The sequence below is a fragment of the Varanus komodoensis genome, unplaced genomic scaffold, assembly GCF_004798865.1.
Source record: "Varanus komodoensis strain SLA01 unplaced genomic scaffold, ASM479886v1 scaffold8, whole genome shotgun sequence".
NCBI lineage: Eukaryota > Metazoa > Chordata > Lepidosauria > Squamata > Varanidae > Varanus > Varanus komodoensis.
The window spans coordinates 37,372,858-37,378,945 of NW_025336481.1; positions in this window are offsets into that span (position 1 = coordinate 37,372,858).

The window sequence follows — 6,088 nt, forward strand, 5'->3', positions numbered from 1 at the left end:
ATAGTTTGTCTTCAGACAACCGAGCAAAAAGGCCACTGCAAGCATTCTATGGGGGACAATTAATACTCCACAATGAATGGAAGAATTATGTATGGAATAAAAATGTGAATTCATTAGCCTATCATACCACTGTATTTAATCCAGTTTTGTGGGCAGCGTTATTCACCACCTCCAGCCCAAATGCTCTGCTGGAAATAAATCCTCAAGGACCACGATTACAGTTTATTTGATAAATCCATACGTGAAGGCTATCTGATCACGGGATCAGATGCTCAAACTTTACCCCATGAAATTGATTTAGCCTCAACTCCTCTAAAAACAAGTATCATAAAGCCAAAATTTATTAAACAAAAAAGTGTGTTCAGATGCCAGCTCATTAATTCACACAGTATTAATATGAAGGATGCATTCCAATCAGCCAAATAACACTGTGCAAACCTGTGTGGCAGGGAACTTGCTTAAGGAGTTAAGAACTGCTGCATTAAGACTTACTTCAAGGTAAGCATGAATAGGACTGTAGCAAACTACTTGAATGGTCTATTGCAATTTCAGCAAAGCATGTCTCCAGAACAGTAGATAGTCTATATTGGTCAAGGGGAAGAAGAGATCACAGAAATTCATGGCTAAGGAGTGTACAGACAGGTGTGTACCAGACCGCAACATTTTTGTGAGGACACACTACTATAAAATAAAAGTGATACAAATGCAAACCAGAAACGCAAGGCCTTTAAACCACAACAATCAGAAGGTGGGCTGTAAACCAGTATATAAATTGTGTCCAAACTATCTATTGTACAGCCTGATCCTTACTTAAATTGAGCCCCACTAAATGCAGTGGGTTGGAACCAGAGGGCATCAATCACTCTTCCCTCTCCGCAAAATCAATTGAAACTCAGACTGTATTTTGCATTACATGCCTGTTGCACATTATAAGATGCAGCTTTTTCAGTCTGCGTGACCCGTTTGCAAATGTCACACACCAGACCTTGTAGCATTATGCATGGGTGTTCTAAGTAGTTCAGGAAGTGTCGTTACTGTGGCCTAAATCCTCAACAGGTCAAAACACAGGCCTCTGTTTCCAATGTTATTCTGCTGCCTTTTCCTTGGATCTGTATCCTGGAGCTGGGTGGGGAATCGTAAGAAATAAGTAGAGTGAGCTGAGTATGTTCTGCAGAACTGTCAGTAGTGGGATTTACCTCCTTCTTTGGACTTGACAAAAAGCTTGGTCTCCAACCTATTACACTGTCTCCTCTGTAACCAGACTCAGTTGAGCATATTTAGTATTTGGAACCAACCACAGCTACTCCAGAATGTTTGGGTTTTTTGTCTGGTTTTACTCTTCGATGGAGGCTATCATTCAGTACTTATTAATCACTAACTATTCAATCCCAAATATATTTGGCACATGTGGCATTTTATGCCCCATCCCCCAAAGTGCAAGTAGGAAAGGATTTAGCAATGTGAGGCCAGAATAAAATGGAAGGAAGGGACTGTGAGATATTCCTCACTATCCTGAGCCGTTTGATGCTCCAGGGCAACATTGCAGGATTGAGAGCACTGGAAACTTAGAGTAACTCTCACACAGAAGTTCAAACAACAGGAACCTACACACTTAGAGCAAGCCCACAATTTCACAAGTTCCCCCCTCCAACACATGCTGATGATCACAGCACTGGCAGGAATAACTGCAAACTGGAGTATAGCCTCAATTATAGCAGTGGTGCAGAGCTTTAGACCTGGCATCTGCACTTTCTGGGGATCCAATTTTGGCCATCCAGGGATTCCAGAAGTCATGATGCTTCCTTTGTTGGCCACCTTCCACCAACCACTAATTATCTGGAAGTTTCCTAGCTTCAAAGGTTGAAAGATTTCTCCAAATATTTAGTTACTAGTAGTAATAGCTTTAAATTGAAATATACTGGAATTTTCATGGCCCTATTCCTCTTGCTTCCAACCCTGTACCACTTGAGTTTGGCAAAAATGGAATATTGTCTTTGGACTCAAGTTGGTTTTGTACCTGATTTACAAGGATGTTATGAAACCACACTATAAACAAGTAGACACTCCATCAGCAGGTGGGAAATAGGAGACCCCCATGCACCTCCAGGTACTCACCTGCAACCAAGTCTCTACCTTCTTCTACTCAAATTCAAACTGCCCGTTGCTTTTAACTATTTTTCTTCCCTTCAGCTATCTCTCTCCAAGCTTTGAAGGGTACCCTCACATTCCAAAAGGTGAACATTTTGAGCTATGAGGAGACTATCTCTGGTCATAGATTTCACTGATGAAACATTCAGTAATCATCTCAGGGTATTCCGAGGCAACCATCTTAACAAAGGCTCATCTCTCAGAAGCCATAAAGGAAATGTAACAAGGAGGCAAAGGGTGGAAAGTTGTTTAAACCTTCTAGGTGAGGGAGCTTAGTGGGAGCTCTAGAAGAATATTAGACAGCAAAAGAGAAGTCCCAGCTGTGAACTCTGATGGCTGAGCAGAGTCTGCTGAGCGGGTTCAAGCTTCAAAACCTCCACCTATACACAGCCTGTACCTTTGTGAATTAAGAAGTTACAATTAATGCATCTATTAGTTCTTGCTGCTGAAAGTATGTTATGCATGCAGGTTTTACACATATGAAAGCTGTATGAAGTAGCGATGGGGAATGTGAGGCCCTCCAAATGTTATTAGACTGCAACTCTCAGCAACACCAGCCTATTACAGTCAAAGGTTAGGGAAGATGGAAACTGTAGTCCATCAATGGAAAAACTCAAATGTGATAAGCTACAAATATGGGAAACACCTAAAATTTTCTCTACCATAAAAGTTGTTACTCCTCCCTGTGTTTATTCCAGTTAGAGTCAAATACTTAATTTACTACTAAATAAGCAAAATTAGTTTTGCTTGTTTAGTGATAATGGATTGCTTTTGAGTGCATTTTTTACCTAATTCCCCAGCTCTAAAAACGTTTCTGATATAAAAGCAAGGTGAATAAAATGCTGTGACCCAAAATATTAACTAGTTCAGCAAGAGGAAACTACTCAGATGTGAAAATAACATCAATATTTCTTTCAAACAAAGTAATGGGGATGAGATGAATCTTTCAAAATCGGGAATTTGTGTTCTTTATTGATCAATATAACTTTTTGCTTGGTAAACTTCTCAAAGGTGTGACTCATTTTCACCGTAAAAGTCAACAAATGGGCCCTCTTTATCATCATAAGTGCTGAAAAGTGATATAAACAAATAACTCTTCGGAACCCTTCTGTTTTCTAATCATGAACTTATGAATAGCACCATCTTTTCTCCCAAAAAGTACTGATCTCACCCCAGCCTTTTATCTTTATTCCTTCATTTTCACACATTTTCAGCATCCACATTCCAGGTTTCTCTAGTATTTTCACTTTCCCATAAACAGCTAATCATATGGGATGTAGTCAATTGATTGCACCAGTTGGAATTAAGATTGCTGGGAGAAATATCAACAACCGGAAGGATCTGAACCACTTGTGGAGTCCAGCTCGTGACAAATCTGAGCGATTTTCTCCTTGAAGTGCTGGGCAAAGTCGTCACAGCAGGCCATCGGTGGTGGTACAGGATCTTTCTTAGGACCAGGGTGTATCAGCCCATGTACCACTTGAAAGAGCTCTGCTGGACGGCACTGTGAGGAGGCAATAGAAGTGGAGAAGAATTTCTTCTTCGCCGCCCTCACCGCCACAGCATAGGCTCGATAATGAGCTCGTAGGCGTGTTTGGTCAGATTCATCCCGTGATTTCCTCCACCTACGCTCAAGATGTCTCCCAACCTGCTTCATCGCCCGTAATTCAGAAGTGTACCATGGGGATCTGCCTCTCAGCGGCTTTCGATACCATTGACCATGGTATCCTCCTGGATAGGCTGGCGGGACTGGGAGTAGGAGGCACTGCTTGGCAGTGGTTCCACTCCTATCTCAACAGCCGATCCCAGAAGGTGGTGCTGGGGGACTTTGGCTCTGCGCCATGGCAGCTATGCCATGGAGTTCCACAGGGATCCATTTTGTCCCCCTTGCTATTATCTACATGAAACCACTGGGAGAGGTCATCAGGAGGTTTGGGCTGCGGAGTCATCAGTATGCTGATGACACCCAACTCTAATTCTCTTTTTCAACCAATCCAGGTGAGGCAGTGGCTGTACTGAATTGGTGCCTGGTCAAAGTAATGGGCTGGATGAGGGCCAATAAACTGAAACTCAGTCCAGACAAGACGGAAGTCCTGCTGGTGGGTGGATCGAGCTCCTGGGTAGGTGACTTGGGCCTTGCCCTGGACGGGGTTGCACTCCCTCTAAAGGACAGGGTCCGCAGCTTGGGAGTGCTCCTCGACCCGGAGCTGTCCTTGGAAGCTCAAGTGACTGCGGTGGCGAGGAGCGCTTTCCTTCAGCTTCGGCTAATCCATCAACTGCGTCCCTACCTGGAGAAAGATTGCCTAGCGACAGTGACACATGCATTGGTTACTTCCCGGTTGGAGTTCTGCAACGTGTTCTACATGAGGCTGCCCTTGAAGACAGTCCGGATACTTCAGATGCTGCAAAACAGAGCGGCCAGGTTGCTAACAGGGACTGGGCATTATTCTCATATAACCCCAGTCCTCTATCAGCTTCGCTGGCTTCCCATCGAAGTCCAGGCTCAATTCAAGGTGCTGGTCATTACCTATTAAGCCCTTAACAGCTTGGGACCTGGATACCTAAAGGAACGCCTTTTCCCATATTTGCCCTCCCACCCCCTGAGATTGGCAGCAGAGGCCCTCCTCCGGGAAAGATATTAGGAGGCAAAGTACCTGGAGGGCTTTCTCTGCGGTAGCACCCCACCTATGGAATGCACTCCCCAGAGAGGTCCACCTGGTGCTGTCGTTATATGTTTTTCGGCGCCAAGTTAAGACCTTTTTATTTCAGCAATATTTTAATAAGCTTTAATATCATGACTTATATGTTTTTATTGCAGCCAGTGTGGGTCGATAATTTTATCTAAGTTATATTTTATTGTATTTTATCTATGTGAGCCGTCCTGAGGCTTTCGTGACAGGACGACTTATAAATACTTTAAATAAATAAATATACAGATGATACCACTCTAACGGCAGAAAGTGAAGAGGAACTAAAGAGTCTCTTGACGTGGGTGAAGGAAGAGTGTGCAAAAGTTGGCTTGAAACTCAACATTAAGAAAACTAAGACCATGGCATCCGGTCCTATCACTTCCTGGCAAATAGATGGGAAAGAAATGGAGGTAGTGACAGATTTTATTTTCCTGGGCTCCAAGATCACCGCAGACGGGGACTGCAACCAAGAAATTAAAAGACGCTTGCTCCTGGGGAGGAAAGCTATGGCAAATCTAGACAGCATACTAAAAAGCAGAGACATCACCCTGCCAACAAAAGTGCGAATAGTCAAGGCTATGGTTTTCCCAGTTGCAATGTATGGTTGTGAAAGCTGGACCATAAGGAAGGCTGAGCGCTGAAGGATTGAGGCCTTTGAATTGTGGTGCTGGAGGAGACTCCTGCGAGTCCCTTGGACCGCAAGGCGATCAAACCGGTCAGTCCTAGAGGAGATCAACCCTGACTGCTCTTTAGAAGGCCAGATCCTGAAGATGAAACTCAAATACTTTGGCCACCTAATGAGAAGGAAGGAGTCCCTGGAGAAGAGCCTAATGCTGGGAACAGTAGATGGCAAAAGAAGAAGGGGGCGGCAGAGGATGAGATGACTGGATAGAGTCACTGAAGCAGTTGGTGTGAGCTTAAGTGGACTTCGGGGGATGGCGGAGGACAGGAAGGCCTGGAGGAATGTTGTCCATGGGGTTACGATGGGTCAGACACGGCTTCACGACTAACAACAACATTAGCATATGCAAACCCCTGCCCTTCTGATGATGCATGCACCTGTAGCAGCAAACCACCTTTGAAGAGGCATTCTTCTCTCACAAGAGACACTGCTGTGAACCGGAGCTTGTGCTTGCAGCTTTTCTAAGTGTGTGCTTTAAAATGTCTTTAAACGTCATAACAGTGGATTCAATGGGGGGTACCCTTTTGGTTAATCGGTTTTTTAAAAAAAAGAATATTAAAGGGTGCAA